At 39.5% G+C, this 10,032-nt stretch overlaps 1 pseudogene; it reads right to left on the bottom strand.

The window, feature by feature from the left end:
• Nucleotides 1-9,801, bottom strand: part of LOC128941403 (vasculin-like) — a 53,133-nt pseudogene extending 43,332 nt beyond the window's left edge.
• Between the last annotated feature and the right edge of the window lie 231 nt (nt 9,802-10,032).

Here is a 10,032-nt window from a genome sequence, read left to right on the forward strand (position 1 = left end):
GCCTCTGTTCTAGGTAGCCACTCTAAGGCATCAATACAGAAAAAGACTTGTCATTATGTAGTGTCCAAAGCAGTTCAGTGATATTTTTAAGCAACAGCAATTTGAAGCAGAAAATTTTACTGCAGGCAAGTGAAGATGTTAACGGTATTATGGACAGTAAAGTGACTAGTTACATAGCTCCTGTTAATGTAAATAAAATTTAGGGCAATAGCTAACTTTTAAGCAATATAATCTAAAGTTAGCAGGCTACTGACCCTTTAAAGAAACATTACCCTTCTAGAATGGTTAAAAGTGCGAACTAGATAAAAAAATAATCTTCAGATTAGCAAACTTGACACCAACAGGATGAGTATATAATCACTGCATGCTGGAAACTCCTCCAGCAGAAAGGAAGCCCAAGATATATTTTGTGCAACATGTACCTATAAGTTATTATGTATGCACAAGTATTCAGTGAGTTAACCTGGTCAACTTTGAGTTAAATTTACCAGAAGAAGGCTCACCATAACATCTGTCTGCATACATGCAGAGGTCTCAGCCAAAGGGCTAGTATAGTATGGAGACAAAGCATCTCTGAGATACCACAAGGGAAGATCCTTGCCCAGAAACCCTATGAAGGACACTCAAAATCATTTGAATTGACAAATGAGACTTAGATTTGACTCCTATCTTCTAGTCAAAAATCAGCAGCCTCTAGTGGCCAAGATTTTCTGTCTCCATAGCCAATGGTGGAATAAAAGGAACAGAGCAGGGTACATTTTCATTTGTTATACACATGAGGAATAAGAGGTCATGAAAGTTTCCTCTGCAGGTACTACAAAAGGAAAAGTTCTCAAGTCCACTGTATATGTAGAATCTATCACTGAAAAAAGAAAATCTATCTACTCTATCACTACATTTCTGTAGTTGCCAGAAACAGTAAATATTCAACAGAGCTCATTGACAAGCTCACCTCCATATGAAATTGTGATTTCCCAGCAGTATCATTGTCAATCTCTACCAGTTGCTACTGTAGTCACTATTATCATAGAATCATTAAGGTTGGAAAACACCTCTAAGGTTACCAAGTCCCACAATCAACACAACACCATCACCATGTTCACCACTAAACCATTACTCCAAGTGCCACATCCGCATGTTTTTTGAGTGCTTCAGGGATGGTGACTCCACCACTTTCCTGAGCAGCCTGTTCCATTGCTTGACAACCCTTTCAATGGAGAATTTTTTTCCTCATATACAATCTAAACCTCCCCTGATGACACTTGAGGCCATTTCCTCTCATTCTGTCACTTGTTACTCAGGAGAAGAGACTGACCCTTACCTGGCTACTACCTTCTTTCAGGTAGTTGTAGATGTTGATAAGGTGCCCTTAAGCCTCCTCTTCTCCAGACTAAACAACCCCAGCTCCCTCAGCCGTTCTTCATAAGACTTGTGCTCCAGACCCTTCACCACCTTTGTTGCCCTTTTTTGGACAGGCTTCAGCACCTCAGTGTCTTTCCTGTCATGAGGAGCACAAAACTGAACACAGTACTCAAGGTACCTCACCAGTACTGTGTACATGGCACTTCCCTAGTCCTGCTTGCCACATTATTTCTGATACAGGCCAGGATGCAATTGGCTTTCTTGGCCACCTGGGCACACTGCTGGCTCATGTTCAGCTGACTGTCGACCAGCTTCCCCAAATCCTTTTCTATGTAGTATTTCTCTAGTATTATGAGATACTAGAATTGTTTCAATCCTTTTCTGAAGTTACTTTCTCCCTTTCAAGTGCATTTCCTTGTGATATCACTGAATGTATTGGGTTTACATGGCTAGGTTTTGGTAGTGGGGAGCTACAGGGGTGGCTTCTGTGAAAAGCTGCTGGAAGCTTCCTCCATGTCAAGCACAGCCAATGTCAGCTGGCTCCAGGATGAATGTGCCACTGGCCAAGACTGGGCCAATCAGAAATGGTGGTAACACCTCTGTGACAACATATTTAAAAAAAAAAAAAAAAACGATTGCACAGATATAACTGCAGCCAGAGAAGAGTGAGGTGACAAGGTGACAATATGTGAGAGGAACAACTCTGCAGGAGGTACTCCAGGTTCCAGAGCTGAGATTCCCCTGCAGCCCGTGGTGAAGACCATGGTGAGGCAGCTGTGCTCCTGCAGCCCATGTAAATCCACAGGGATGCAAAGATCCATGTGCAGCCCATGGAGGAGACTCACGGTGAAGAAGGTGGATGCCTGAGAGGAGGCTGTGACCTTGTGGGAGGCCTGTGCTGGAGCAGGCTCCTGTCAGGGACCTGTGGACCCATGGAGAGAGGAGCCCATGCTGGAGCAGGTTTCCTGGTAGGACCTGTGACCCTGTGAAGGACCCAGGCTGGAGCAGGCTGTGCCTGAAGGACTGCCCCCTGAGGAAAGGGACCAACGCTGCAGCAGTTTGTGGAGAAATGTTGCCCAGGGGATGGACTCATGGAGAACTATCCTGTGTAGGAGGGACCCTACACTGGAGCAGGGGAAGGACTCCTCTCCCTGAGCAGAGGCAGAAACAACTTGTGATGAACTGACCTTAACTCCCACTCCTGTCTCCCTGCACCACTGGGGGAGGATGTAGAGCTGGGAAGGAGGAAGGGGTTGGAGGAAGGTGTTTTTAAGGTCTTATTTTACTTCTCAGTGTCCTGCTCTTATTTTGTGTATAATAAATTCAATTAAAATCTCTAATTCGAGTCTGTTTTGAGCATGACGGTATTTGGTGAGTGATCTTTCTCTGTCCTTATCTCAAGTCACGAACATTTTATTTTCTCTCCCCTGTCCAGCTGTGGAGGTGAGTGACGGAGAGGCTTTGTGAGTGTCTGGCATTCAGCCAAGTTTAACCAATACAGTCTTTTTTGGCATCCAAACAGGGATGAGACAAAGGCAATTATATATACCTTGCATGATATAGTAATAGTAGTTATTGAGTAGCAAGCTCCTGTGCGGGATACAGAACTTGTCAGCTGCACTGCTTATCTCTTTATTTTGCTGTTAGAGAACATACTAATATAAACAATGGCTCTATGCTTTGCCTTACATTGATGGCCTTGTTATGCTGGGGGAACTGTCTTCTGTGGACACTGGGGGAATACACTTCCCTCTGCCTGAGATTTATGTGAATGGTTTTATAATGCAGCCTCCCATGGTCATTGCTCATCCTTATGTAAGATGCTTAATACTGTTAATAATATTAACTAATACTGTTTGCACACTATGGGGTTCGTGGAATCTGGTGCCATCCTGCTGTAAGAGAAAACAAACTTTAGGTGAAGAGATACTGAAATCTGCCCTGTGGAATCCAGTTCCTGACTGGGAGGGTGGGTGGAAGAATTTGGGCAGGTTCCTAGGGCAGTTCTCACCTCCCATTACCTGGCACTTTACACCTGAACAGGTAACCAACCCTGGCAAACTGAGGGGTCACCTGATAGAAGGGTGCCTTGTCTACCCCACTGAAAACCAGCAGTTCCTCACCCTGTACTGGGGCCTGGTCTATGCCTATTAAGACACTTCAGTACTCTCAGAGGACTGTAGTTGAAGCAAAACCCAAACTGCATTTGAGGACACAATAGCTGAGATAGGGACCAAAAGAACAACTACAGTAATTGCTCCAGTAATGAAAAAAAAAATGGATAAGGTAAGTTACAAGTCCATATCATTGATTAGAAATGAAGGAGGATGAAGAAGAAGAAGATGAAGAAGAACAAGAAGAACAAGAAGAACAAGAAGAACAAGAAGAACAAGAAGTAGGAGAGGAGGTGCCAGATCAAGAAACAGGTCCTCTCAAAGAAATTGAGAGGAGTGAGGCAAGTCAAACAGGAAACTAAAGTTACTTGATCCCAGACCTCATCAGAACTTCGGGACTTGCAAAAAAATTACAGCCACCATCCAGGTGAGCAGATTTCTGCCTTGCTGCTTTAATACTGGGATAATGGGGCCAACAGTGAGCAGTTAGAAGGTCATGAAGCCCAACAACTGGGATCCCTTGCTAAAGATCGGGAAATTGAAAAACTAATTGGAAAAGGAGCAATTTGCAGCCTCTGGAGACAGCTTCTCTCAAGCATGAGGGCAAGATATCCATTTAAGGAAGATCTTGTGAACTCCCCAGGAAAGTGGACCACTACAGAAAAAGGTATCCAGTACTTGTGAGAATTAGCAGTGCTGGAAGTCAGCTACAGTGATCTAAAAAGTGATAATATCCCTAAAGATCCAAAGGATGCCCTGTGCACAATGGCCATGTGGAGGAAGGTGGTTCAAAGCACCCCTGCATCATATTCCAGCAGCTTGGTAACTGGCCTAGTTGTGTCCCCTCCCAGGATCTCGTCCACTCCCAGCCCCTTGATTGGGGGAAAATTGTTGGAAAGACAGCCCTGATGCTGTGACAGTGCTGTTCAGTAGCAGCCAAAACATGGGTGTGTTATCAGCACCTTTCCAGCTCCCAATGCAAAGCACAGCACTGGGAGGGCTGCTATGGGGAAATGAACTCCAGGTCAGCCAGACCCAATACACTGACAGCATCAAGTAGTCAGCTACAGAAATAATTACTTTCTTTAACAATGAGGAAATACTCACTGAAGTTTTATATAAGATATAGCTTTTAAAGTACAATTAATTCAAATAAAAATTACACACATTGTTTTTCCTAAACATGCAGACCAAAATCTGAGGGATGAAATCACTATGTAGTTTGCTTTATTTATTTATAATGAAACACATCAAATTTTTAGTTAAGCAAGTTTAAGATGTCACTACACAAGTCTAGTATAAAGTACATTCCATGTTAAATTAGTGCATGTGTGAGAGTTAGACTAACAGCATTCATTAAACATTTGATGTGTTCTCAGTTTTCAGATTCTGACTTCTGAACTATTAAGAATTTAAGACATGATCACTTACCATAAAGGAACACTCTTTATATTATAATAAAGTACATACCTATGCTCTGCCTCAAGTGAGCTTGAAAGAACATCTGCCCGAGGGAAAGCTGAAGACCAAACGATCTGTTGAGCATTGCCATTCCCCTGTGGAATTTCATTTTCAAAGTTTTGGTTTATATCTCTCACATGATGAGGACTGTTTCTGTTGTGCAAGTTAAAGGACTCATCATCCTGTTAATAATAATTATTATTATTACAAAATTTAGATTTCATTCACAAGTATATGTCTGCAAATGCTTCAATTCAGTGATTCTGTTTAATTTAAATTGTTTAAATGGAGATGCTCTAACTACTTTGGGGGTAATTCTGTTCATACTTCTAGAGTTTGCAATACCTGGATACCACAGAAATCCTAAGTTATGCCACCAATCAAGTAATGTAGAAATCAACTCCCATGCTCAGTGTCAATTTTTTTTCTACAAAGTTTCAAACATATCTTAAAATTCAAACTTATTATTTTGATAGTTAAGATTGGATACTGCTCTTTAAATTCAGCTTTCCCTAAATGCATCACAGCTTCTCAGGCTGTTGTTTCAGCAACTGTAACTTGCTAGCCATGAAATTAGAACTAGAAAGAAAGTTTATTTAGAAAGCAGACTGTTCAGGCTCACTCAAATATTAAAAGCTCTTTAATCCTGTTAATGAGAAATGTTTCTTTTAACTTTACTCATTCAGCAACCTGTAATTCTTATTTAGTAATGAACCAAATAGAAGTCTTACCAACTGTCAAAAGAAAGAGAGTAGTATGAACATTATCTAGCTAACACCCTTTTGACAATGAAATCCCTAAACTTGGCACATAACAGCATTATCCAAAGCAGGAGTTAGTTGCTCAACCAGCCAGTTCTGCACTTGTACAAAATCATACTTTAGAGTCCACAATCAAGACCATCCATCATCATTCCCCTCCCACTCACAGTGCTGTCTTCAGAAATGCTGGGCAAGAATTTCATAAGAAGCACCTAATAAACATATTCACCTGTCAAATCATACACCTGAAGACTGCATCTGATATATATCTCAAATAAAATTAATAAAAATATTTTTAAAATTTTAATCTATTAGGGGAAAATATCTTCCAAGCATGATTCTGCTGCTGATCATATCCCATTATTTCAGTGGTGAAATCTGTCACTGCAGGCCTTAAAATTTCATCAACAGTATCCTGTCATAGATGTCTGTTGCACGGTTATCTCCCTATGCACTCAGTTGCACACCATGTTTTCTATTGATGATCATTAAAATGAATGTTAGAAGTAGGACAACTATTAGTTGCATGATTTCTTTAACATCTTTTCACACCTGTTAGTGAAACAACAAAAGCAGGGAAGAAAATGCATGCACTTAATAACTCCAGGCTACGTGATACATACACCTGCCCAAGGACATTACAATTTTCACTACTAAACACCAAATGCACACACTGCTTCTGAAAATCAGGGACAACAGAATGTATTTGACCATAGGTATCATGAACGTATTAAGAACTCAAGACAATTTCAGAAACAGAAATTTTCACCAAATTCATGTTTAGAATTCTGAAGCTCAAGACAGTGATTTTTAAAGATTTTTAAAATTTTAAATCAAAATTTTGTGTGTTTCTTAAACACAGATGAACAGCATTTTCCCCAACATCCATCTCAGGGTGCGCAGCCATAAAATGCCTAATGGAAAGATACAGACCTTTTTGTTTTGCGGAGAAAAGAACTCCACAACTTTGTAAAAGTTGTAAAGCTGGTATGTTTGTTTATTGCAGCGCTGGACCCATGTGGAGAATGCTCTCTCTAAAAGGGCATGCATACCTCTGAGAACTTCAGGTCTCTTTTTATCTCTCTCTCAAATACATATGCATACAGTTTCACAATAGGTTCATACATATTCGTTTTTATGGGTTTCATGTGACATTTACCGCTAGTTCCTTTTTATCAGAAAAAATTCCGAGGTCAGGTTGACTTGCCCTTACAGCAGTCCCTGTCTCTCTCTATCATCTTCTGTCTCCTCCCCTTTATCTCTGTCCTTCACTGAAGTAACTTCACTGAGCTTAGGCCTTGCAGTCTGGCTAAATAACTATGGTTTCTAACCACAGACTCAACTAAAAAATGTACATTTCACCTAAATTAAAATGGATTTCTATCCTGGAAAATTTTCACTTTGCCTCATTTCCCAACTGACACATACAGCTAAGTTGTACAGTCCCATTAGAGCAAATTTTATTTTGCCCAATATAGGAACAGGGTCAGAAAAGTAAATCTTTTATGAGCTGTGCACACTGGCACTGTTTTGTATTTTTTTTCATGTATCTGAATAACCCTTCCTCAAAACCACTAATTTTATTTATCTGGTTGATTTATAATTTGTGCTCCTTTTTTTGTTTGCACTTTAAATCACTCAGAGCAAACAGGCTTTGAATCACCTCATCCTGAATAATGCATTCCATTTCTTCTCTTGGACAATGTATGATAACTATGCTAAATGGCTTGTTGGTCGCTGGTAGCACTGACAAAAATATTCTCAGGTGTCAGCTATGCACTGCATAAACTGATTCAAATAGAAAGAAAACTGACACATAATATTATACACATTATAGACCTTCAAGTTCTGAATTAGGAAGTAAAACCAGGTTCTTTACAGATGTATAAATCAAACTACTGCCCTTATGACTAGACCAAGAATAGAGAGCTTTTGGCTATCTAAACAATCAAATTAGAAAGGAACTTGTTTAAGCAAAACCAAGCTTTTTCATTAATTATTTTCTAAGATAACTAACAGCCAAGGTGTGAAACACTGCCCTTCACAAAGATTCAGTTAGTGTACTTTATTGTTGCTAATAATCTCAGTCACATTTGTTTCTAACATGTATGAACAGATACTATAGAAAGAAAAAAAGAAACTAAGAAGCACTAAAGAAAGAGTAGCACTTGGAGCAACTTTTAAAAATTCATCAAAAGGTAACTACTTTCCTTCATTTAGCAATCAGGACCATGACTTAAGACCTGTTTACAGCCAAATAAAATGTAGCTTATGTTCAGTCTGAGAACTGTTACTGCTGAATCTACAATAGGTATGAACAAAACTACCTTCTCTTGCTCAGCATGATTCTCATCTTCATGTTCTTCTTCCACTCTATCTTGTTTCAATGCTTTCAAAAATTCACTCTTATCAATCTGCATTCTTGTCAATTTTGTTAAACGAGGCTGATCAACTTTCTCAATAAATGACAAATTTGACCGATTACACTAATGTAGGGGGAGGTCAGAAAAAAAGGAAAAAATATTATGTCTATTCATTTAGAAAACTTTGAATAAATGACAAAGATTCATAGGCACCTGTGGTTTCTACTTTCATATCTATCCGCAGTAAAAAGTAGAGGGGAGATACAGTTCTTAGATGTAATCCCAGATATGAAGGTTTATGAACCCCTGATAACAAACAGTGAACCTTCTGAAGTGTTCACACTATTAGCAATTTTGAAGTTTAAATCCATCAGGTTATAGTTCCTAATACACCACATTTATTACAAATTGAACTTACAAATCAAATACCACAGTGCTTAAAGGCCAGTGATGTACGCTCCATATTTCTCTCTCCCACACTAACTTCCACAAAAACAAACTTATTTAGTATAGTTCTGCATAAAGCTTACTGATCCAGTTATCCAACCAAATTTAAAATTTGATAGATTTGATAAAAACTACAGACATTGCTTTACCTCTTTTATTTATTTCTGTAATACTGCAAATGCCTTGGCAGTTGATTTGAGAGGACTGAAATTGCCAATACCATATTCAGATTAATGAGAAAATAGATTCCCAGGTTTATTTTCTTTTGCTTGGCTTATCCACTGTGTAGGCTAAACAAAAATTTAAACAAAATTTTAGAGAGCCATTAGTACAATAGGATTATTTTCAGGGATATCTAGAAAAAAATAATTTAAAAAAGCAAATAACTACAACAATAATTTAGAGCAAATACCTTCTTTATTGTGAAAAAGAGACTGTTTATGAGCAATTAATCCTCTCTCACAAATACTGTTTATACTTTTTATATAGAGTTAAGTTTGCAAACAATTCAGTGCATCTATATCAATAACTGGGATAAATTCTGGAGGTACTTATTTGCAAACGATAGTTTTCTACTAGGTATCTGTATTTCTCTTAAAAGCATATATACAAATGGCATTTCAATTGTCTAACTTTAAAACATCTTTTTCACTCTCCTTTGGACAGCTCTTGCACTTTTCAAAAAAAAAAGCAAATGAGAAACAGAGAGCATCAATTACAGTATCGTTTAAAAAGAAAAATGAGAAAAAGTGTTTCTATTTACTTTTGGGGTGTTGTGCACTTAGCAAGATTTGAAAGCATAATACTCTAGGAATATATATATATATATATATAGGTACCTTTATCATGCACTGTATTTTATCTACTAGTAGTTCTTTTTGTTTTATTCCTGTGTAGTACATAGTCTGTAAAAGTCTTATGTCTGTTAAATTTGTATCTATTAAATAAATAATTCATTTTGTAATAGACCTAATCAGCCATTATTAAGAACTTGCAAGTGAGAGCAATCTGGGTTGCAGACTGCCCCAAACAGAGCTACTGCCAGAAATCTGAGTCAAAGGCAGGACTTGTCTAAGCTCTCTCTCTCCATTCCTAACAGGGTCTCCCCCACAGAAGACAATCCTCCATGAACTTCTCCAGCATGAGTCCTTTCCATGGGCAATAGTTCATGAACTGCTCCAGCATGGTCCCTTCCACAGGGTGCAGTCCTTCAAGAACAGCCTGCTCCAGTGTGGGCTCCCCATAGGGTCACTAGTCTTGCCAGCAAACCTGCTCCAGTGTGGGCTCCTCCATGGGTCTACAGGTCCCTACTGGGACCCTGCTCCAGCAAAAGGCATCCCACAGGGTCACAGCCTTCTTTTGGGCATCCACCTGCTCTGGCATGGGGTCCTCCAGGGGCTGCAAGGGAATATCTGCTCCACCATTAATCTCCAGGGGCTGCATGGACACAGTCTGCCTCACCATTGACTTCACCATGGGCTGCAGGAGAATCACTGCTCTGGCACCTGAAGCACCTTCTCCCCC

This window comes from Melozone crissalis, unplaced genomic scaffold (assembly GCF_028551555.1).
Source record: "Melozone crissalis strain CALT ecotype California unplaced genomic scaffold, PUWL_Pcris_2 ptg000035l_1, whole genome shotgun sequence".
In the NCBI taxonomy this organism is placed as follows: domain Eukaryota; kingdom Metazoa; phylum Chordata; class Aves; order Passeriformes; family Passerellidae; genus Melozone; species Melozone crissalis.